Source organism: Melozone crissalis, unplaced genomic scaffold (genome assembly GCF_028551555.1).
Source record: "Melozone crissalis strain CALT ecotype California unplaced genomic scaffold, PUWL_Pcris_2 ptg000201l_1, whole genome shotgun sequence".
Classification (NCBI taxonomy): domain Eukaryota; kingdom Metazoa; phylum Chordata; class Aves; order Passeriformes; family Passerellidae; genus Melozone; species Melozone crissalis.
The window spans coordinates 960,479-984,746 of NW_026535965.1; positions in this window are offsets into that span (position 1 = coordinate 960,479).

Consider the following 24,268-nt stretch of genomic DNA (forward strand, 5'->3'; position numbering starts at 1 on the left):
AATAGATCCTGACATCTGCAGTTTGTTTTTCCCTGCGGATTTTTTTTCTTTTTTTTCTTTTTTTCTGTATTCAAAGCTGCCTGCATTTCTCTAACTGCCACCACCAAAATTCTGTCATCTGCTTTCTGCTTTTTCTCATCTCTGTTCACACACACCCTTTGTGCTTCTCTCAGTAACTCCTGAAGTCCCCTGTCCTGCCAGTGTTCTAATTTTTCCAGCTTCTTCCTGATGCCGCCCCTCAGGACTCTAAAAGGCAGCATACTTACTCTCTTCCTGATTAACAGGGTCTTTTGAACTCACATACATATTTAGAGCCTGGCAAATCCAATCCTCAAATGATCTGAACTTGGGCCAATATAAATTATCTTTCTGGATCATTTCTTTTGTCCATTTAAACATGTAATACTTAACTATTTTCTGTTTACTTTTTCTCCTTTGGGATTCTCATTCATCCCAAAACCGTATCATCATCCCCAGTGGGCTGTCCTGAGGAATGCTCCCCCCCTGAGAACCCCCCTCATGGTTCCCAGATACCTCAAACCACTACTAATTTTTCCTACAATTCGCAGCCCCTGGGTCAAGGAACTTTTTCCCTGACCCATTTCTGGCGGCAACAAACTAAGAAATTTCCGGTACCAGGAGAGTATTAGTTTCCCACACTCACCTCGTGGCTCAACTTCCTCACTTACTACTCTGCCACACTGACTTTTTAATCTACCTGTTCCACTCCTATCTCTCCCTCTGCAATCTACTTGTTCCACTCCTATCTCTTCCTCTTTCTCAGTCTATTAGCCCCGTCCTCTCACCATCTAATCACATACTAAATTGCCTGCTACCAACCCATCCAAAGAAATTGAACCTCTTCATTCACTCTCTCAGTCTCCCCACTGAGTCAATCCCTCCTGCCCAAGGACCTTCCCACAGGTGCCTGGACCAGGGATCCCCTCCTTCCCCCTGGGTCAAACCCTCCCGGGGTCCCCACTCATTCACTTTTCTTTCATTTCCCTCCTTTCCCGGCCGGCCTCCTCTCGGACAGCGTGAAAACGCGGTACTGGGAGGTCCCACTCGCTTCGGGGGTCCGGGACTGCCCAGCCCCCATCTCAGACACTCCACACACACTCACACATGCATACAGCCGCCCCCCGACTCAAAACCTCATGATATTCACAGCCTCCTTTTCTCACAAGGGTCTTCGTGCACAAAGCAGTTTTCTATGGGTACTCTCTCTCCTACAAGCCAGCACTCTGATGGGAGCCTTTCTTGCGCGCTCTTAAAAACTAATTTGCTTATGCATTATTGTAAAAAAGACTCTCTTTTCCCAAGGGAGAGTGGTCTAGCCTTGGGACCACTTAAAAGTCTGGTGGGGAGCTCCTTCCAAGAAGCTATCTGCCTCCCCGGATTTAAAAGAGTCCCGGGTATCGGCACCAAAATTGTTACGTTTGCTCAATTATCCCATCATAAAAAAGCCAAACAATATTAAAAGTAGTAACAATTTTAATTGAATAGTTAAAATAAAAAAAAAATTAAAATTTGATACAATATAATTTGATAAAAGTAAGAGATAATTTGGTTCCAATAATAGCGCATAAACAAACGATTACCGCGGGGTACGGAGGGCAGAGTTCTGGGACTCTTGCCACCTCACGTACAAGCTTGCCAAATGAAAATCACCCCTTATATGTCCTGTGTCAGTACCATCTCTTCTCATTTTCGGTTCATCATATCTCTATCTCCGCCCTCATTACCACCCTTATCACGCATGCGCCACCACTCGATTTGGTGTTCACACAAGTCTTTGGGGGTCGTTTTGGATGAAGACCTCTCTTCTTCCTCTTTGTCTTTTAAATCACCTTTGGGTTACACATGCGCATCAAGCCAGTACAATGTAAGCCAAGACTAACGTATCACTGCATCTACATATCAAGGCAATAAATCCCTTATAATTAGCATTTTCTGGTACCCAACCAGGTTCTTGGTCATTTTTAGCAACTGTATCTTCAGCTTGTTTCCTGTGGTCCTTGAGAACATCTGCTGGGAAGGGGGCGGGGGGGAGGTGTAGTAAACCCCTCAGCTTTAGCCAGGGCCCCTTGGAGAATAGAAAGCTGACACAGCGGCAAAGAAGTTTCCTGTCTCCAGGGACATCTGCCTTGTACCTTATCCCTATAGCCATGTAAGGCAATATGTTGTTAACCCTACTATTGGTCACTTATGGTCACTCTAACACCTTTGCCATTGGTCAGGATTGGATCCGGGCCAAGGGTATAAAAGTAGCATACTGTACCCCTACTAACTCGGAAGAAGAAGAGCTGAGACCCTTCACGAACCCCTCCAATAAAGCCATACACGTGGAACAGCCGACGTCTTCTCTCTCTACTGTCTGCTGGAGCCTTAGGCCAAGGGAAAAGCTACCTAGCAAGCAATGCTGAAATCACAAGAGCTGCCTAATCACTAAGAGCTGAATATTCCCTGCTTGCTAGGGCTGTCCCGCGGCCTTGGTCTGAGAGCAAGCTGGCTTCTGGCACCCAGTCCCCTAGGAGACTGAGCTCTGGAGCTGTAACAGCTTGCCTAGGATAAGACCAAGCAAGGCTCATTTTGGGGGGGGTGGAGCCCCTCCTCTCCCTCTCCTCCTTGGCATCACAACTTTTAACTATTTTATTATTCTCAAATATTAATTATTGTATCGTTATTGATTACTGTTTCAATCTTTATCAGCACAAATCATACCCATTTATCACAGTAATATATCTTGCTAATTCTGCACTTGGAGGAATTACTCAGGTCTGCAGTCTTTATTACACACCCTGTTCTAAAAGACTTTTATGCTATTTTCCCTCTCTCTGTGTTTTCACACTTGTTCAACAAGGTTTTCTTTCAAAGAATATTAATCACAATATCCCAAAGGATTAAAAAATGCTTAGGTATTTTTTCCCTAAGTATTTATTAAAGAAAACTAGTAATAAAAAAACTGTATACATGCTAGATAAAAAATACAAACATAAATAAACTTGAGAGTTCTCCCAAAAACCTTAAGAAAAAACCCCATGTACTCTATAAAACCCAGAGCATTCATCTACAGCATACAAAAATGGGCATGTTCTAGAAGAGAAAATTTGTGCAATGGTTCCGCACAGAATTCTATGCTTTCAAGCTTTTTGCCCTTCAGGGGCAGTGCCATCCTCTGAACTGTAATGCTCTGAGCATGTTCTGCTCACCAGGGCAGCTTTCTGCTCTGCCCTGGTACAGATCATCCTCCCAGCAAAGGGGCAGTGCAGCCACCACAACTCGCAGCACCTTCCCACATAGCAAGAACCTGAAGGGGAGAGATGGCTTTCACCAGCTGCTGCGGGTTCTAATAGTGCCACCTCACAGCTGCCGAAAGCCTGAATTTCTGTGTTGCAGTGTGTTATTGAGTCAAATGTTCTGTTATATAGTGACATGTTCAAGTGTTCTGCGAGTTATTACAGTTAGCTTTTCCCCTATGTTATGCTCTCCTAACCAAGTGTCCCTCGAGGAATCCCCTCCCTCCTCACCAGATTTTTCCCTGTCTGTCAAGACAACCCGGCCCCTTTGCCCCATCCATCAGCCCAAACCCTACCCTTTGCTCCAGAAAGTTCCCTGTCCCTCACCCTAAGATCCAATCCCTATGCCAACGCTCTCTCCTCCCCTTGTTCTGATTTGTTGTAGCCCTCAAAACCACACCCCAAGAGTCGCTTATTGGTTACTGTATGGTGTCCACCCCCTGTTTTGAAAGATTTTAAAAATCCGGTCACAGGAATGTTGGGGGTTTTTGCAACATTTGTTCCCTTTGGGAATTCTTGCCTGCACGACCTTCCCCCCGCCTCTCCTGATGAATTTGCTGCACTTTACACCGCAGAAGAGCCTCCTTTGCTTCCTTCACTCGGTCCTCCAGGGGTCTCTACTGCTCGGCATTTGGCCTCGAGGTTCTGGCTCAGGCAAAACCCTATCCTAGCCAATTCCCCCCTCTTGCCATTGTCTCTGGAGCATCACAGAGCTAGCCAGGGCTGCGGAGGGCAGTGACAGTGACCCATGGCCTGGCATGTCACAGCCCCCAGAGCCACACCTGCCAGGCCACAAGCCCCAGCCCTAGTGCCCACTGCCGGCCTCAGGGGCTCCTGGGCATCCTCACCCTGAGTGCAAAGGCAGCCTCAGGAGCCCCCCAGGGCGCTCTGGATCCAGGCTGCAGACACCCTAAAGCCAGCACTGAAAGGGACGTGGATGGGGACTGCAGCTGGATCTTCCAATGCTCACTGCTCCTGACTACTCTCTAAGTGAACCCAAACCTCATTGGCAGCACCTTGAGCACATTGACCCTGCTCGCCCATCCTGGAACGTGGTGTTCCCACATCCTGCACCAGCCCTTTGCAGGGAGTGACCAGCTCCCAGCTGCTCTGCTACCCTGGCCTTACTTTCTGTTTGCCAGCAATGAACTTAACGGATACACTCCTGAGAAACCTAGCACAACATTTGCTTCTCAGGAGCTCTTTGGCAAAAAGACTCCACTAATCCCTAGTTTTTGCACAGAGAAGGAGGTCCTGACAAAGCATGAGGCAGAGGCAGGGCTCTGGCATACAAATTCCTGAGCCGCAGGATTCCACCCATTGTTGTTCCTAGCTACTTTGCTGATATTCTAGAGCCAGTTCTGGACAAGGGCTGCTGCTGACAGGATAGGAAAACGTGGAGAAAAAAAGGTGCGGGTGGCAACAAAAAAAAAAAACCAAGGGGGAAAACCCTTAGAAATACAGAGCACAACAGAAGTCCTTGGAGATGGTTCAATAGAAAATGCCAGCAGCAGTGAGCAGAGCCCGAGGCTGCTCACTGCTACCCCAGGGGCTCCTCAGTCCCCTGCTGGTTTGTGTCTGATGCAGCCCTGCCTGGAAAGGGCTCCAGGCTCTGGTGTTCCCAGCTTGCTCCAGGCTACATTCTTAGCAGCACTGAAAGAAGAGGTGAAACAAAGAGCCATTTTCTGTCCTGCCTGCAAACTCTTCTCCTTCAGTTCCACTGCCAGAGATCATCCCTCTGTCAGCTTGGCACTGTGCCTGCTGCATCCTCGTCCCTGTCCCTCGCATCAGCTTCTGCACATCATCAGCACTCGCTGTCCCACATCATGAACAGAGAGAGCTGTGTCAGAAGAGCAAGGAGTGCATTTTCTTGGCCTTTCTAACAGACACATGAAGCATGAGTCCAAATAACTTTGTTGTTTGTTCATGTCCTCCTTTTCGATAAGTCTTTTCTGCTTTAATGCAAAAGCCTCTTTTCATACATGGATGGAATGATCTGGAATTGGCAGTTGCTTCAGGCTGTCAGGCACCATGGGAGTTTTCTCTTGTCTCTGATGAGGATTTGGTGAATTTTCCATTGGTCACTTGGTGGTGTCACCATGGGCTGAGCTCAGTGGCCGACTCTGCTGTCCCCAGGGGATGCATTGGGACGCAAAGCCCCTCAGGGCTGGAATTCGGGGTTGGGTGGGCTCGGAGCGCCCAGGGCCTGGGCCCGTGAGGAGCTGCTTCTGGCGCTGGCTGTGCTCAGCCCGCTGTGCCGAGCAGCCACGGCCATGGAGACACAGGCGGGAGCTGTGGCCGAGGCCGGCAGGTGGCCCGGGCCGGCTCGCAGCTGCGAGGACGCCGGCAGCCTGTGCCCTGAGGCCGAGGCTGTGGTGGGCGGTTTGCGGGCAGGGCTTTTCTGAGCCGGCCGCAATGTGCTGCCTCCCGTGTGAGCCCGGCTGCGGCAGAGGCAGGCGGGAGCGCGGCGGGGCCGGCAGCGGCGGGCAGAGGCCGCAGAGAGCAGCAGCCCGGCCGGGCCCGCTGCGGAGCGGGATGGAGCTGTCGAGCAGCCCTCAGCTGTGCGCACAGGGCAGGAGCAGAGCCCGCAGCAGAGGCAGGAGCCGCGGCAGGAGCCGGCCATAGCGGCAGCTCGCCGTGCCTGGGGCCACAGCCGCAGCTCTCCCCTGCCGGCCACAGCAGCGGCCACTCGCCTCCGAGGCTCCGGCGCTTCCCGAAGACGAGGGGCCCGGCCCCCAGCACGCCCTGGAGCCCCGCAGCGAGAGGAGCCGCCGGCGCCGCAAAGGGCAGCGCAGAGGGCGCAGGGTGAGGAGGAGGACATGAGGCTCGCTCTGCGCCGCGCTGGGGCAGCTCTGCCCTGTCAGCCTTTGCCTTGAGCCCTTTGCTTCTTTTCCATGAGCCCTGATCCCCATCCTTGGCCAAGGGCCCCTGCAGCCCTCTGCAGGGCTGCAGGAAAAGCTGCCTCAGTCACAGAATCACAGAATCCCTGGCTTGGAAGACACTTTCAAGATGATCGAATCCAACCTATGGCCTAAAAAATACCTCAACTAAAGCACAGCACCGAGTGCCACATCCAGTCTTCTTTCAAAGGCTTGCAGGGATGGTGAGTCCACCAGCTCCCTGGAGGCGTCTGTCCCAGGAAGAACCAAGATAACACTGGGGCCTTTCTACCCCCTGGCGCTTGGAGCTCTGGAAGTTTGTCTTTCTGCTTAGGCAAAGGCCATGGAAAAGGACTGGGAAAAGTAGTCACTAATCGAGTAGCCTACAGAGCTCTAAATTGATGTGCAAGGAATGCAGAAAAGACAGAAAAGAAAAAAGGCAAAACCAAAATGGCATCAGTCAAGTCTTGGGCATGAACACATAGCTGCAAAGGGTCTTCTCAGCCCTATTTCTTTGTATTTCTGGGAACCAGAGGAATCCTGCTTGAGCCTCTGGGGAGATGGGTTTGGGAGGTAAAAGTTCATGTCTTTTTTCTCCTTGGGGCAGCTCCTGTTGCTAGCATCAGCTGAGCCTCTCTCCAGGCTGATGCCTGTTCTGATTGTTGCAGCAAAAGAACGGATGGCAGACAGAAGACACTGACACTTAGAGATGTGACTTTTTCCAGTGCCAGCTGGGAGTGCGAGTCAGAAGAAAAACTCCTGAAAGCACAGCTCCATTGGAAGATTGCCTTCCTTTTCATTGCGTAAAGAAGCTCTAGATCCACTTGTGAATTGTCAGTTGTTTGTTAAGGATGGGAAGTTTTCTTTCATGATTTTTTTCATGTGGTTTGGAAGTGGATGAGGCTCTCGTTCATTCACAAACTCCAGACCAAAGTGCCTTTGGAAGATGGCCCACGTGGCAGTTTTTGCCCAGCCATGGTACTTGTGGATATAGAAAAGCAAGGGCAATGGTATTTGCAGCCAAAACCCAGCAAAGCTTGGCTCAGCCAAAACATCCTGGGGAGATAGAGGCCTCCAGCTGTTCCTAGAAATCAGCAGAGTTCCAGCTAAATGGTTGTGTAGCACTAAGTGCAATCTCTTTGCCTGCATCAGAGCCTTGCTCAGCTGAAGAAGCAGAAGGATCAGCAAGGAGATCCCAAAGGCCCATCACATCATTTTGATTTTGTTCATCTTGTGTAAGTTTGCAACTAAACGTGTTTGCAGTTGAGCTAATGAGAGAAAAAAAAAGTAAATAGAGGCTTTACGGTGGGGCTATGATATTCCACAAGAGGAATCACCGATGTGCATTTCATTGGAGCTCTCTCAATCCTATTAAAGTATTGTAGCCCTGATTTAAAATAGGCCGATATGAACCAATTTGGAGAGACAGAGACTAAAATGGCGTATGGGTTTTTTTTTTAAGAGTGAGAAAAACTACCCAAAAGGTGTTGTTTTGTGACATTTTAAAATATACTACCTGAAAATTACCAACTGCAATAAATCAAGAGTTTAAAATGCAGTGTTTAGGTATATGAATAATTAAAACCACAAAAATGTGAAGATATGAATGCATGTTTTCATAAAAATAATGAAATTATAGACCAAAAAATACATCCCCTGAACTACAATGCAAAGGCAGGTAGAACTGTACTTGAATGATCTCTTTTTAGATTGCTGGAGTTTTTTCCTTGTGAGGAGGAGCTAGGGTATTGCTGAAGAAAAGTGGCACCAGCAGGACGGGGCAGCTCCGTGCCGTGCTCCGTGCAGAGGCTGCCAGGGGCTGCCCGAAGAGCGCCCTGCTGCAGCCAGAGCCCTCCTGGCCTGGGGCCCGGGAGCAAAGGGCCAGGGCAGCCACCTCCTCCTCGTCCTGGCCCTGCCACCGCTCCCTGCTGCTGCTGCTGCTGCTGCTACTGCTCTTGAGGGAAAGACACTCTCCTAAGGTCCCATGAACAAATGCACTTACACAGCCCTGGGAATGCCAGTGAAGGAAACCATGTGTCATATAATGCATGTGTGACCAGAGTCACCAAACACCACCTAAACATGGAATTGTTGCACCTCTCTAGGACAGGCAGAAATTTAAAGAATTAACTGGGGACTTGAGGGCAGAAGAGGCCGGAGGAGGAAAACAACTCTGAGGGGAAAAAAACCCACCAGATCTGGAGGGGAAAACATCTCCGCCTGCTCAGAATTGGTCGAGGGAGCATGTCTCTAATCCTCTCCTGAAAGGGATGCTTTAGGTGAGCTCTGCACCTCCAACTGCCTTGGACCAGAGCCCAGAAGATTCAATGATGTAAATGTTACGTAGATAGATAGATAGATAGATAGATAGATAGATAGATAGATAGATAGATCTCATTACTGAAATCTCTCTTTACTGTCCTCTCTGTTGCTACACACATCAGAACTTGGTAGCCAGTGCCCCACTCAACTCCAATCCTGAGATTGCTCTCCTGTTGCTTCAAAAAAGCACACTGTTGGGGAATCTGGAGCACGTGGGTCCTTATGGAATGCAACCAGACCCAGAGCATTGCACTGGGAACTGCACTCTTTGTGCATCTGCACTCGGGCAAGTTCTTCTCTTGGACTCGACCACACTGATGGTGCTGAAGTGGCTGGAATCAGAAATGCAGCCCAGCCCCTCCCAGCTCCTGTGATCTCTGAGCACCAGCTGGAATGCAGGGGCATTGATTTCCTGCTCAGTTCCCAAACACAACACACACTGATTGCCTGGGCTGCAGAAACTCACTGGCATTGTTAAGCTCTAGATGATTTGTAAGGCCATAGGGGCTGGCCTAGAACCACAAAAGCTCCTTCCGCATCAAAGTCTCTGCACCAAATGATGGGTTCTCATGCAAAAATACTGCATTCCCCAGAAGTGACACCTTGGAATAGAAAATTGGAGCAGAACCAGTCCCAGTGCTGTATAAGGGCAGGAAATAATTGCGAAAAGAACCTTAGCTGGGAGAAAAAGAAAATGAATAAGCTTCCTCCTCCAAGTAAAGCAAAAATAACAATAAAAAAAGGAGAGGGAAAGTCAAGTCCAAAAGTGGCTAAATATTTGAATGCACTGAGGAGATTCTCAGGAGACTCCCATTGTGCAGGCTAAAGCTCCCTCAGCACCTCCTCCCTGGCCTTGTGCTGCACCCCCTTGTCCAGCTCCCCTGTCCTTCTGTGCACACGCTGCAGCCCCTCCATGACTTTCTGCTTCCCAGGGCCCACAGCTGCACACAGCACTCCAGCTGTGGCCGCAGCGCTGCCCAGCACAGGCCACGCTCACTGCCCTGCTCCTGCTGCCCCACTGCTGCTGGCACAGCCACCGTGCCCTTGGCCTTCTTGGCCCCCTGGCCCCACGCTGCCTCATCTTCAGCTGCTCACGGCCGCCAGCCCTGCGTCCTTTTGGCCCACGCAGCTCCCCAGCCACAAAGGTGCCCATTTCCCTTCAGATACTGCAGGCACCATGGCAAGATGGCCTTCCTGTTCTATAATCACATCTTCTAAGTAGACATCATAAAGTTTGATAGGAACAGAATTCTAAGGGACTCTGTTTAAATTAAAATGGCCAAATTCAACTGTACAGGAAGTCCCTCCTATGTATATATTCCGCCCTATCTGCCATCAGCAAGCAAGGTTCTCTCTGCAAAATTAGGTTTGTAGTTCTTCAAAGCTCTGATATAGAAATCAAAAAATATCCATTTCTGCCTTTGTTATTTTTCTTGCAGGCATGAAAATGGATTTTCTTTTGGCCTTCCTAGCTGGCCCTCTACAGTCTGCTGCTAGTGGCCAAGCTCACATCTTCCTCTACAATTCTTAAGCACCAGGAACATGAAATGTCCCTTTCTCACTCACCTCACGGTTCTTCAGCACTGCTGAATACACGCTTCAGGTGTCCTGTAGTGGGAAGGGAAAATGAACCAGATGCTCTCATAAAACTGCCTGGGCTGCTGAATCCCACAGAACAAGTCATCCCAAACAGGGATGATTTCCCGTTTCACAACATGCCTCCAGGAGACACATTTCATTCACACAGCCAGCAAGGGATCAGGACAATATTCTTGCTTGTGCCTACACTTTGGCCTGTTTTGCCAGTAAATGAATACAAATATGACCAAGAAAATGCAAATTCTTCTTTAACACTCAATGCTCCTGTTCTACCAAAGACATAAAACAGCTTCTGAAATCCTCTCCTTCAGGTCCTTTTTTGTTTTTTTCAGTTACATGCACTAATTCTCATTAACTTGCAGGAAACAGTTGCCCAGAAAAGCTTTACAAAATTCCCCTGAGCAGCGGCAGTTCGATTTTGGAAGAGCACAGCAGCACCTCTAGGGTTCAGGAGCAGACACTCACTGCTTTAGAGTTTGCACTTCCTTTCAAAGGGAATAACTATTTTAGCACTCAGTAAAAGGTTATTAAGTTAGACAGTCAAATTCTTTCATGACAAAATTTAAAAAGAAATAAGCTTTCTCTGAATTCTGGGAACAACTGCAGAGTTTTTAGAAGGCCTTCCAAGAAGCTCTGCCAGTCTACATTTTCAAAGGTGTCCTGCTTGACCCAGCATATTGAGGAAATGACAGACTCTGCTGCCACAGACTCTCCCGTGGAGGGAACGGAGCCCTGCAGGTTCCCCTGCAAATGCTGCCCCTGTGGCTACAGACACCCCCTTTTTAGCTGAACCTCTTGACAGGAGCTTTACCAAACCACTGGCATCCTAATGCTCTTTCTCTTTCAAAATCAGAAACTCAGCCATCAAGAAAGAGCAGGAAGACATACAAAAGTCAGGTTAGGATACACCCTAGCCTAAGTAGAATTGAAACCTGTACTTATGAAAGAAGTGTGTCACATAATATGTGGAAAAACAAACACCATAAGCAGCAAAAGCTGCCGTGGCCAGATGGTGAAACATGGTAGCAGTGTTGTGGGAGTTCGCCACAACAAAGGAAAACACAAGACTCCTGTCAGTGGGCAGCTACCCATTTACAAAGGCGCCAACCAGGAAAGTTCTCCTGATGTGAGCAAGCACTAGGGCTGCTCTGACACTCAGGCCTTCCGTGCACCAAGGCAACCTTCTGATGTCACTACGACAAGGTGGCAACCGTGCCCTGACATCACAAAGGGACAGCTCTCTGTTGGTCTGTGAGGTTATGCAAAGCAATAACCAACATTTCCTACAGCAAACACAAAAGAGCCTGGGAAATTCTTCTCTGTCACAAAGCAGCAAAAATTCCCCTCATGGGCCAAACCCTGTTGTTCAGGGGATCCAAGAGGAACTCCAAGAGTGCCCCAAGCACCTACAGCCTGTACCCCAGCTGAGCACTCAGATGGGACACAAGCAAAGGAAACCAGACCAAGACAATGGCCCACAGCATTGCACATGTGAGAAATGACTCTCACTTTTAAAATTTTAAAGATTTAGTAAACCTCAACAAAGGACTGACTAAGGAAAAATTGCAGCATTGGGAGTCTCTGTGACTAGCAGCCACGTGCTCATCTACAAAAAGGACGCTCTGCCTTTTATACCCTTAGCCCCTCCAAAAGTTTTGTCAGTCAACTCTTTCTCTGCTGTCCATTGGTGGAGATTACTTTCTTGCATCCTGACTGGAGGTCAGGTGTTGTTACACCCTGCCTGCTGGTCACAAGCCAGCCCTCCCCAAATGCCCTGACTACCAAGGCTGTTACAAGGGGGACGGGAAAGAGGACTATGTGAGGATATAGTGCAATACCATCACTACACATTTGAACATCCACATAACATCTGCTTCTTTAATTGTCAGAACCAACCATTGCATTACTTGTCTAGAACACACAGAACCAGGAGAGAAGCCACTGTTGGCATCACAGCTGAAATGCTTCCTAACAAATCTCCCCACATATTTGCACCTTTATTGGACATGGCCAGGGCTCCGGTGCGGGTACATCTCTGCCTTTCTTCCCCTTTGGCAGCAGTCGAACTGGCAGCATCTGCCCACCAGCAGCACCTGCTCCAAGCTGGGAACGCCACTGGCGGTGCTGATTTCCAGAGGCTTCTGTGTGCCAGGGGAAGCCAAGGCAGGAGCGGGTTCAACGGCGCTGGCGCTGCTGCTGCTCTGTGCCAGAGAGCCCCGGCTGGGCAGGGCATGGTGCCCACTGTGCTGCGGGCTCCTTCTCCTGCCACAGCTGGGCACACCTGGCAACAAGGCATGACAACTTGTGGGCAAGCCAAGGAGTTTCTGGGGCTGCACTGCTCTGCACACACCCAGGACACCTGCAGCACAGAATTTTAACCCTCAAACAGGTAAATCAAAGGGAAACAGCTGGAAAAGATTTCATTTTGACCATTCTTACCTGCTCAACATAGGTCTTCAAAATGAATGTTACCAAGCAGGGCCCGATCCCTGCTGTCAGCTCAGGGTTAGAAGAGAGGCAATCCTTGATCCCAGCACTGGGTGTGTGGGGAATCACTTCCCTAACACATGCACCCCCAGCAATCTCACTTACTGCTTTGTATCCATGGATCTAAGACATATTCAATACTTTGCTGAAACTCACAGGCTAAATATTCCCCCAAATTATTTGATTTACTCATTGATACTTATTGACTTATTGATACTTAAATCACTTCTCCGAATTTACTCTCATGAAAATAGGAGCGTCCTGTAGGTCCCTGCCGGTCTTTGACACGGGTTCAGGAGGAGACCCATGCACAAAATAACCCAGGACAAAACTGGGATTGCAAAGCAAATTCATTCTATTTGTTGCAGTAGCAAATAATACATACCAAGCCCTGGATTCCTAAAAATTTGCTGAGCAGGAGAAGGAGATGGAGCGTGGTGCTCAGCAGCAGGGGCAGGTAAGCAGTGCACATTCAGGACATCCCCTGGATCAAAACGCTGTGCATCTCATCCTTCTCACCCTTCCAGCTCAGAACCAGGCCTTACATCTCCTGCTCAAGAGTGGAATTTCCCAGTTATGGCATCGGCTCACACATGGCTGACATGTGAGATGAGGCCAATGAATCAAAGATTTAAAAGAACTGGAAGAGTTAGCATTTTAGTAAGATTTAGTTTGGGGGAAAGAGTATAGCAAGAAGAGTAGAAATAATAAGGGATGGTTAATTTTTAGCAGATAAGGTAGTTAAGGCTAGGGTAATATATCACTTGCCTGTCTTTACTATGTTTAAAGAAGCGGGATGGGATGCGGATTTCTTTGTGACAAAGAAGAGGACTGTAGCCTGCACCTGGGCCCCGAAACTTCAGCTATAGCCAAGGGGTTCGAAAGCCTGCCAACAGGTCATAAGGAAAGAGGTCAAATTGAGGAAGACATCTTGGCCTTCATCAGAAGGAGACCATTTGCCACTTTAAAAGCCACCAACCCATTTGAAGTGAAAGAATCCGCAAATGTGAAGGAACTTTGGACTCAGTTATAATACATTTGAATACAAAGGGAGCAGGTGGGGTTACCTAATGAATATGTATCAATAATTTTGGGAATTATATTAATATGTAAGACTTTTTTAGATAGTAGAGAGGCAGTGATTCTTCACACATGTCTTTAGGAGACAACTCCTTGTGTGCCTGGCGCTGTAATAAACATACCACCTTCTACCTTTAACTGTGGCGAGTTCTATTCCACACCTCATTTGGTGACCGCAGCAGGAACGCTTCTCTGCTCCAGCGAGAACAACCGGGCTCTGGATGTCTCTGGGTGCTGCCAGGACATTCCTTTCCTGGAGGCACCTCCGCTCTCGGCTGTTCCTCATGGGGGACAGACAAGACTGCTGGGACTGAGGAGAAAGGGAACGTTTAACTCTGTATAAAGTAACCTGTAAGGCATACACAGGGGAAGGGCTGTTCACAAGTCACACAGAGATGTCCTGTGCACAACGTACACCTGTACCGTTTGGGTTTGGGTCTGGCTGCTGGCAGAAAGCATTTGCTGTGTCAATAAGGACCTGCTAGCAATTCTGGGGGTGAATTGAGCAAATCCTGTTTTATTGCTGCAATTTTTCCTGTGTGTTGTAATTGTGGTTGTGTTTTCAGTGTGTGAATGTTTGAGGAAGATGATGTGGATGGATCTGTTGTGATTTATGGTGTGTGTTGTGTTGAGAAAAGTGAGCACTCTGTCCCCTCGTAAAGAGATACTCCTTTTCCCGTGAGCCTGTGTGTGTGGACTTTCTAATTGCAGGGGTTGGTGTTCCCTGTGACACCTGGTGCTTGGGTATACAGGGGGGTTGAGTGGTTTTTCTCCCACACTGTGGTCATTTGGGACTGCACGGTTGTGTTTGGGGAGATTTTAGGATTTTGTTTGCAACAAGTGCAGCAATTTATGCAGAAAACTACAGTGTGGTGATTTATCATGTTGAACTATGGCAGTTCCTTTCTACCACCCCCTTCCCCAAGGGTTTAAAGTCTTCTGCCACGAGGTGGACGCTCTCTTTCCTCCCCTGGACATCCTCTTTCCTCCCTTGGACACTCCTTTTCTCTCCTGGAGCTGTTCTCCATTAAAGCTGTGGGATTTTGGTCCCGGGAAGAGAGAGCGCCTCTCGTCTTTTGCTTTTGTCCTTGTCAGTGTCACTGGGCCCAGAGCTCGCCAAACTGATCCCCCACGAGATGAAAACTGACAAATGGTCCCACATACACAGCTCAAAAATTGGCCACATTTTTGATGGACTGGGGTGTTCGCCACACTTTTGGAATTCCCTATTCCCATACAGGTCAGGAAATTGTTGAAAGGATGCACCACTCTAAAACCCATTCTAGATCAACAAAAGGGGGAATGGCCGAAGCAATACCCCAGATGAGGTTGAGCAAAGCTTTAGACGTCTTTATGTTTTGAATAGCTCATTTGCAGGACCTAATCCTCCAATTTTTAGGCACTTTTCAAACAGCACACAGGCAAAATTGAAAGAAAATCCTTCAGTTTTGATCAGAAACCTTCAGTTAGGACAAATTGAAGGACCATTTGCACTAATCGCTTGGGGCAAAGGGTATGCTTGTATTTGCACAGGTGCTGGACCTAAGTGGGTCCCCACGAAGGATGTGAAAGAGCACAGCGACAATTCCACCAGCAGGGAAATGAGCACGCAGACGTGAGCTGCACGGAGAAGCTACGGTTCATGCCAGACGTTCCCTGTTCAACCTGTGAAAGCTACAAATCTTGAGTTTGATGTTGATTTTTGGACTGTGGAAATGGTTTGTATCATAGAGCTCTTTCAGCAAAAGCGTGGTGTCCATTGTGTTCCGAAGAATTCTAAGATATCCAAATTTGTAAAAATTGAAGGTTAGTGCCCTATAGTTGGCCAGTCCCTGAACAAGTGCTAAAAGATTTGCTTGAGAACTGAAATAGATGGGGAAGCTTTTGCCAAAAAACAGCTGAACAGGAACATGGAATTTGATCAAATGATATACTGGTGCTTGTTGGTTTTGCTTGCTTGCTTTTGCTGTGCATACATGCCTGTAGATCAACCAAAAATGAATGTTTGCCTTGCTTTAGCCAAGTCAGCAGGCTCAGACACCATGTGTTTGACCAATTTGAGCCCAGACAAACCCTTTGCAACCTTTTTGGTCGGTGTGCCTGTGCCAGCCAAGGAGTAGCCAATACCCAATGGTGACAAATATTGGTGTGAGGCTGCCAACGAGACCAATCCCATAACCAGATGGCATCACTGGGCCCCTGATCCTCTTAAAGCACCTTCTGAACCTCAAGAATTGGAATTCCTGGTTCATTGGTGATGGAATTTTGTGCTGAGTTTCAGTACCAGGGAGATCCACAGTTAAATGTTACTCCCCATCATCCTGAGGACAGATACTCAAGTTTGTCATGCAATTGTACTACCCCAGTGTCCCCTAAGGGTGAAACTGCTGACGAGTAGATGACCTAGATGAGTCCCCATGACAATAAGCAACAGAATATTGGCTCATTTGTGGAGATTGAGCCTGGCAGGACATTCCCTCAGAAATTAAATGTGGCCCATGTAGCCTCAGACAACTCACTGTGATAGCACCTAGTGTTAAGTAAGCCATCAAGAGAAAACACCGAGAAAAAAGATGTGCCCATCATTAAAAAGAAAACTGTAATAGCAATTTCAGACCCTAGGGCCCTGCAAAATGAGGTACATCAACTTGATTTCTCCGTCAACTTGCCTTGGGTGAGGCATGAAACCACTATAGCAATTGGGGTGTTGTCTGAAGAAAGAAGACAGTGCTACTTCCATTGCAATTAGTGACATGATGACTGATGTTAGTGCTGTCAGACATGCAACTTTACAGAACAGAGCAGCAATTGATTTTCTTTTACAGGCACATGGACATGGTTGTGAGGAATTTGAAGGATTGTGTTGCATGAACCTTTCTGATCAATCTGAATCCATCCACAAAAGCATACAAAAGATGAAAGATTTGACAGCTCCAATTAAGGAAGATGGTGGGTCATGGTTAGATGATTTGTTCCAAGGACAGAGCTTTGCACCTTGGCTAAGGGAACTTTGTAGAATAGGTCTCTGTAGCAGAATGAGGCCTCTGTCGGGGATGAGGCATTTGTCGGTAAGGGAAAACTCGGACACTCAATAGGAGTGATAAGCAAGTTCTGTTTATTGAAGAGAGCATCAGACACTTATACAGCAAGTAATAAGCTTATGAATATTCTGTAAGCCAAGCAATCTATTGGTTAAACTATACCATCAACTCTTCCTCATTCCTTTGGGCCTACATTCCCTATTTCCCACGTCTCTCTGTCTACTTGTTATCATACCCAGCTAGGCCCAAGGACACGCTATCTTGCAGGTGCAAAACTCAAACTAGCTGTGTTCGGTACTTTCTCAGCTCCTGGTTGGCTAACAAGCAAATGTCTACGTGACCTCTGTCATGTAGCCATTTCTCCAAAATTCCCCTGTTTTCTTGTTGCACAGGCAAGGTTTGATGGGTTAACTGCGTCATACTCTTTGCAATACAAGAATAGGCAATTCTAACAACTATTACATTACAAGCAGTGTTCTCCACTAGCAAGGTTTCTCTCTTACAAGGGATCTAAGCCAGGGAGACAAACCGAAAAGGCTATCACTATTTATAGGATATGCCATAAGACAGATACAAAAAGGATTCTATGCTGCTACAAGGCTCAAACAAAACTCAGGTGTGCCAATACAACCTACAAAAATGTTGGAGATGAGGGGGAGACGACCATCCTTTAATGCATCGAACTCCAACTTTATTGATCAATCAATCACCTTATATAACAGTACTAACGAACTTCATGCATATTCTGTAATCCAATGTCATGATAGGCTAACAGAGAAATTTCTAACCACTCCTCTTGTTTTAGAATACCTACAATTGTTTATTAAAAACAGAACCAGTGTTCCCAAAACTTCTTCATCAGTTCTCAGGGTGCCAGGTTTTCCCAGAGACGGTGTTCTTCTTGTTATGGGAAGACAGCCTGAGAACTTTATTGTTTATAAAGAGAGTCTAATTGTTTATAGAAATCAGAAGGCTGAGAACTGTTAGAAACTGCTTTACTTTTCCCCTATACTTTTCTCTCAATTGTATGTCTCATGGCCTTTTCTTTAAGTCATTCTTGAAAAACTCTCCAACATTTCCCCTGTTTTTTTCTTTGAGAGAAAAGTGGTTAGGTTGCCAGGTTTTCTCTACCATCCTACCAACCATCTTTTTGAATGCAACAAGGTAAGATAATGGTGAAGTTTTTCCTCATAGAAACTCTTGTGGAGGAGGCATTACCAGATGTCGAGAGAAGTGCAGACCCCGCTCTGCCAGGGCTCAGCTGCACCAAAGGCCTGAGGATAAACAGGACACTCAGTGTCAGAAATGTGATCCTGTGGAGAAGGATCAGAACCAGTGCTCAGAGGTGGAAAAATGGTGACTTGCTTAAATAACAAGATCCACCCTGCGCTTGGGCTGGTATTCCATTCCAGGCTCTATCTCCGCAAATTAAAAATATCTTAGGTGTCATAATAGTAGAGCCTTTACTCTGGTTATAAAGCTGTTTGGACACTATTTCTGGTTTTAAGGATGAATCTAGAGTAGCCCATGTCTGTTTATGCTGACTCATCCTTTGAAATTTAGAGTAATCAAAGCTGAACTGCAATTATCTAATGCTTGATTGGGATCTCTTCTTATAGGGCCTACAACAGAATGTTGTGTTAAAGGCACCAGTCTTCTACACCTTATTGAGGCTACATATGATGTACTTTGAGCTTTAACCCCTTTTCAAAATACACTACCTCCCACTGATAATAAGCTAAGATCTTTGCTCATGAGATTTATAAAGGTCTGAAGCTGAAGCAGTGTTTAGCCCTGTCTCATTCCGTAGTGCCTGCTTCCAATTATGTTCCCAGATGTGCCTATAATTACAGGTGTGGCACCATAAATGAAAAAGTAACAACTGATCACAACCCCCACAACACAGTGCAACCCAAGCAGCACAATTTGGGCTGTGACATTCAAGACAGTCCTCTTTTGCCAGTCCTCGTATATGTAAAGATGATAATGATTCAATAATGTCAATCAGTTCTCTGGTCGTCCGGCAACGGCGTGTTAAGGCCTTATCAGGCATTGCACAACAGGTGGTAATTGGACTAAGAAAAGAAAGCTGTTAGCTGTTTTCATTCATGCAACCTGGAGAGACGTAAACAAGCCTGAAAATGATTCTTTCTGTCCTTGAAGTTATCACATCCACCTTTTTTCATGAGCTTCCCAGAAATGTTCAAAGTCAGTTTTCAGTTTGTAATCCTTTAGTCATTTGGCTCAAATGGCATCAACTGGGTGATTCTCAGTCCTTTGTTAATTTGGAGTGGTGGAAAGTAGTATGCATTTAAAGCACTTAAAATATTTAACTTAACAGACTTATTTGCAAATCATGTAAAATCACTTAAATCTACTTCAAACTTAACAGAATCTAACTTAACTTACTTAATAATACTTAACAAAATTTAATTTTCTTTAAATCTCACACAACTCAAACCTATATATAATTTAAACTTAGAAGACCTCGAACCCAACCGAAAACAAGCTCAACAAACTTAACCTTAACATTTAATGGCACTTAATTGATAACTTAACTTAAACTACTTAATAACAGATAAAACCTACTATAGAAATAATATATAACATTTACTATCACTCACTCACAGGCCTGACTCCAAAACACTCAACCAAAACAACCTTTCTCACGTCTTTGCTGCAGCATTTATACCAAAAAACACACTCACAACATCTCACTCATACAATCAATCCAACACATCTTAACATTTTTAAACTTTTCAAAACACAGCTTTAAAGTCTAATGTTCCACCGGCCCAGCCATCCGGGCTTCTGATGTTCAAAGTCTCTGGTAATACAGGTGTTTCCAAGACAGCATAACCAATGCCGAGCCAAATCGGCCGAAACTTGACTCCTGCGTTCATTTACGCTGATCTGCTTTACAGTCTGTGCTAGGGAGAACAAAAGATCTCTCTAACTTAGGTGAAAAACATTCTGACAGCAATAGTCCTTGGTGTCGCTTGTTTAGTTTCACTAGTCTTTTAATTGCAATAGGAATCTTTTCTTTTGTTGACAAGAGTCACGATTATTACGGCTGTTAGATCTCAAACTGTAGCTTTTGCCGGCTACGGGGCGGAGGGAGAAGCGCTCCCGCTCGAAAAAGCACTCTGAAGTCGGAATCCGCTAAGGAGTGTGTGACAACTCACTTGCCGAATCAACTAGCCCTGAAAATGGATGGCGCTGTACGCTCATCAGAGCCCAAAAAAGATGTCGGTCGATCTAAACAGCAGGACGAAAACTATCAATGCACAGCATGATTGCTCCTCCATCACCTACTCTCTGATGTCCAGTCACTGTTCCCAAGCAGCAACTGGCCGCCCGTGGACATCTGGCCCCCAGTTCACACATGAGGGCGATGCGGCTCCGGTCGCTCCCCCTGCGGCGCTCTTTGTTCACTTCCGGCGCGGCGCGGCTTGGTTTCTGCGGCGGCGGCTCCGTTCTCGGGGCGGCGCGGCCGCTCCCGCGCGGCGGCTCCTGCGGCGGCTGCTTTTGATTTTCCCGCCGCTGCCTCCGGCGCGCCCGTGCCGAGTTCGGAGTAGCACAGCACTGCAATTCTACCATAAATCACCGAATTCACACATTTCCGTTAATCCGTAAACCATATGGAAAATCCCTTTACCGTAACTATAAGTCCAAAGTCCTGTTAAATCCTTCTACTAATTCATCTCTGCTTTGCGCTGCGGGTCACTCCCTTCGCGGCGGTTCAGCTTTGCCCGCGGTGGCTCCCTGTGCTGTTGGGTTAGGGGCAGGAAAAGGTACCGATGATGCAGCGATGGCTTCTGAAGGTGCTTGGCGTTCCCGGCGCAAGTGGCCCGTGCCTTCGCAGCATTTCGTGCGGCCCTCTTTATTTGATGCTGCAAACGCAGCTGACACTTGAAGAGGTGCAAGAGCGGCTAACACCTGAGTCTGAGAGGACTTTGCTTGTTCTTGTAAGCCTACTCCTAACTGTTTTATTGCGTCTACTACGAGAGCCTGTTGTCTGGTTGGTATAAGAGCCATCCTTTCTAATGCTTCCTCTACAGTCCAATTCGCACCTAAGGCATTAAGTATGTTTCTAGTAGCAGAATTACAATTTTGAAGGACACACTGCCTGAGTTGGACCTCGCGCAAATATTCTGGCACGCCTGCTCTCTTAATTGCAGCCGCAGCTCTACCAACAAAAGCATCAAATGCTTCCTCTCTGCCTTGCTTAATTCCTACAGACACTGGTATCTCTCCCGGTTCCTTCACCATGTCTATTGCGAGTCTGACTAACCGCATTGCCTCCCGGCACTTTTCTTGGCCTATTAAAGCTTGTGCCTCAGTTCGAAGGAAAGGTCCCACACCTATAAACTCATTTATAGTGATACCATGCAAGGGGTCGCCTGGCTGTCTCTGAACTGCTACGCACTCATTTACGAGCCCTTGCCAATGGGCATTAAACAGCAATTGTTGATGTTGGGTAAAGATTAATTTTACTATGCCACAACAGTCATTAACAAGGAGAATGCTAGCGTCAAAAATATAGTCGAGCATTTGCCTGGCTGGTTCGCTTTTAAATCCAGACTGACTAACAGTAGCTCGCAATTGAGATAACATTTTCCAGTCAAGAGCACTGATCGTCGCCTGAATTCCCCCCCCCCCGCCTGAGGGGTAAAAACAACTGGACAAGCCAGTTCGTTAGCCATGCTCATTAGCTCCTGATCTCCCTTTTCCATGGCATCTTTGGCCAGGGCAGCCCACGCATCTCTTCTATCCCTGGCAATCGTCACCGCCAAATCGTTTTCCGACCTAGGGACCGACTGATTGCTTTTAGGGAACGGAGTATACGTTTGTGGCCCCGGCTGCTGTGAGATAGCAGATACAGGAGAGTCAGAGGCGCTCCGTGTAGCCTGCGGCAACGCGGGCAATAAAGCACCCTGCGGAGCTCGGCTCGTTAAGGGCAATAAACCGCCCTGCGGAGCTTGACTCATTAGGGGGGGCTGGCTTGTTAAAGGAGGCGGCGAAACGGGTAATACAGTGCTCTGCGAAGCTTGGCCCGAAACCTGGCTCGGAGCCTGGCCCAGAGCCTGGCTCGCAGCCTGGCTCGCAGCCTGGCTGGAAGCCTGGCTTGCTAAAGGAGGCGGCGAGGCTGGTAATAAAACCGTCCTCGATGCAGGGCCAAGAGGAGTGCCCGAATCCTTATCAAACTCCCTGTCTCGATCATACTCCTTATTACGATCATGAGCTGCAGAAGCCTGGTGCGCAGCCCTTTTTTCAGCTTGAAACTGTAAGAGCTCGGTGTTAACAACCCGCCATAATTTACCCAACTTCCTAGCAGTTTTATCATCATCTAGACTAGCCTGCCACAATAAATCACCAAATTTACGCCACTCAGACAATTCGTGAACTGTGTGAGGGTTTACAAAGATTCCCCTTTCTACACCATAAGCTAAAAGACCCGGTAACTCCTTCTGTAAGTCTATTCCCTTAATTTGCCTTTTTTGTAAAAAAGTAATAAAAAGATCATATGCGGCTTGCCGGTCCATACCTATTTTAATGAGCGCCCTCTGCAGCACCTCCGGCGTCGGCCACACGTACTCAGCCAAGACTCTTCTATAAGGTCGCTTGGGGCCCGGCACGTATCGGCGGCTTCGTCCGCTTTGCTTTCGTGCTTAAAGCCGTTCCGCAGCTGCTCCTCGGAACCTGGACAAGTCCTCACCTCCCGTGGTTTTCCGTTATCCCCAAGAGCGTTCGTTCGTAGTACGGTATCACGTCGAGGGGTCGACCATTTGTTGGAGATGAGGGGAAGACGACCATCCTTTAATGCATCGAACTCCAACTTTATTGATCAATCAATCACCTTATATAACAGTACTAACGAACTTCATGCATATTCTGTAATCCAATGTCATGATAGGCTAACAGAGAAATTTCTAACCACTCCTCTTGTTTTAGAATACCTACAATTGTTTATTAAAAACAGAACCAGTGTTCCCAAAACTTCTTCATCAGTTCTCAGGGTGCCAGGTTTTCCCAGAGACGGTGTTCTTCTTGTTATGGGAAGACAGCCTGAGAACTTTATTGTTTATAAAGAGAGTCTAATTGTTTATAGAAATCAGAAGGCTGAGAACTGTTAGAAACTGCTTTACTTTTCCCCTATACTTTTCTCTCAATTGTATGTCTCATGGCCTTTTCTTTAAGTCATTCTTGAAAAACTCTCCAACACAAAAATAAGCTACAGGAGCAACATGTGCGCAGGTTTCATCTGCGTCGATTGTCTGGTAAGTTCGCTTTCCATTCTCAAACAGCAGATATACTTCAAACAGGAGTGGCTCTACTCACAAATGCTTCTGATTGTCTCTTCTAACTAGAGTTTCTCTGATGTTCACGACAACACCTTGCACAAAAGTCATAAAATAAATGCCTAGCATAAAAGCATAAATCTGTATAACATCACTTAAACTTAATAGCACTTAGACTTAAAATACTTAAACTTAAAATATTTAAACTTAACAGAACTTAACATCACTTAAACTTATCTTTACTTAAACTTAACAGAAATTAATCTCAACGAACTTTAACTTACCATGACTAAAGTTTAACAGACCTTAACCTTAACAAAACTTAGCCTTAACAGAACTTAAACTTAACAGATTTTCAAATCAACAGAACTTACATGTAAAATCACTTAAATTTAACAGAACTTAATTTTAACAGAAATCAACTGACTTTAAATTCTACATAACTTAACATAATTTAAATGTAACAGAATCTAACTTCACTTAAACCTAATAACACCTAAATTTAACAGAAACTAAACTGAACAGCACTTAAACCTAACAGGACATAAACTTAACAAAACAACCTTAACAGTATTTAACATTTATTGGCACTAAATAGATAATTTAACTTAAACTATTAGCAACAGATAGAACCTACTATAGAAATAGAATAGAATGTAGAATTTACTATAACTTACTTACAGGCCTGACTCTAAAATACTAAGCTAAAACAACTTCTTTCATGTGTTTGCTACAGCATTTTTACACTTGAATGCACCTAAACATAAGGAGTTTGTCCAAGGTGTAGCTGTGGAAAAATTCTTTTGAATTCAGTGCTTGCTTTTACATCTACTACATGCAAGCAAAGCTCAAAGAATACAAAAAGTACACTTATTACATCTTGCTTATACAATTGCTTTAACATGTCTTTAACATTTTTAAATTTTTCAAAATACAATTTCAGAGTTTGATATTCCACCGACTGAGTTATCTGGGCTTCTGATGTTAAAGTCTATGTTAATACAGGTGATTTTAAGGCAGCAATAATGGATGCTAAGCCAAATCGGCCGAAATTTGGCCCACGCATTCACTACTCATTCTATTTCACAGTCTCTGACAGGAAGAACAAAACTTAGGTGAGGAACGTCTTGATAGTAATGCTCCTTGGTGTCGCTTATTTATTATCACTGGTTTCTTAATTGCAGTAGGGATCTTTTCTTTTTTTGACAAGAGTCACATTTGTTACGGCTGTTAGGTCTAAAACTGAAGCTTCTGCCAGC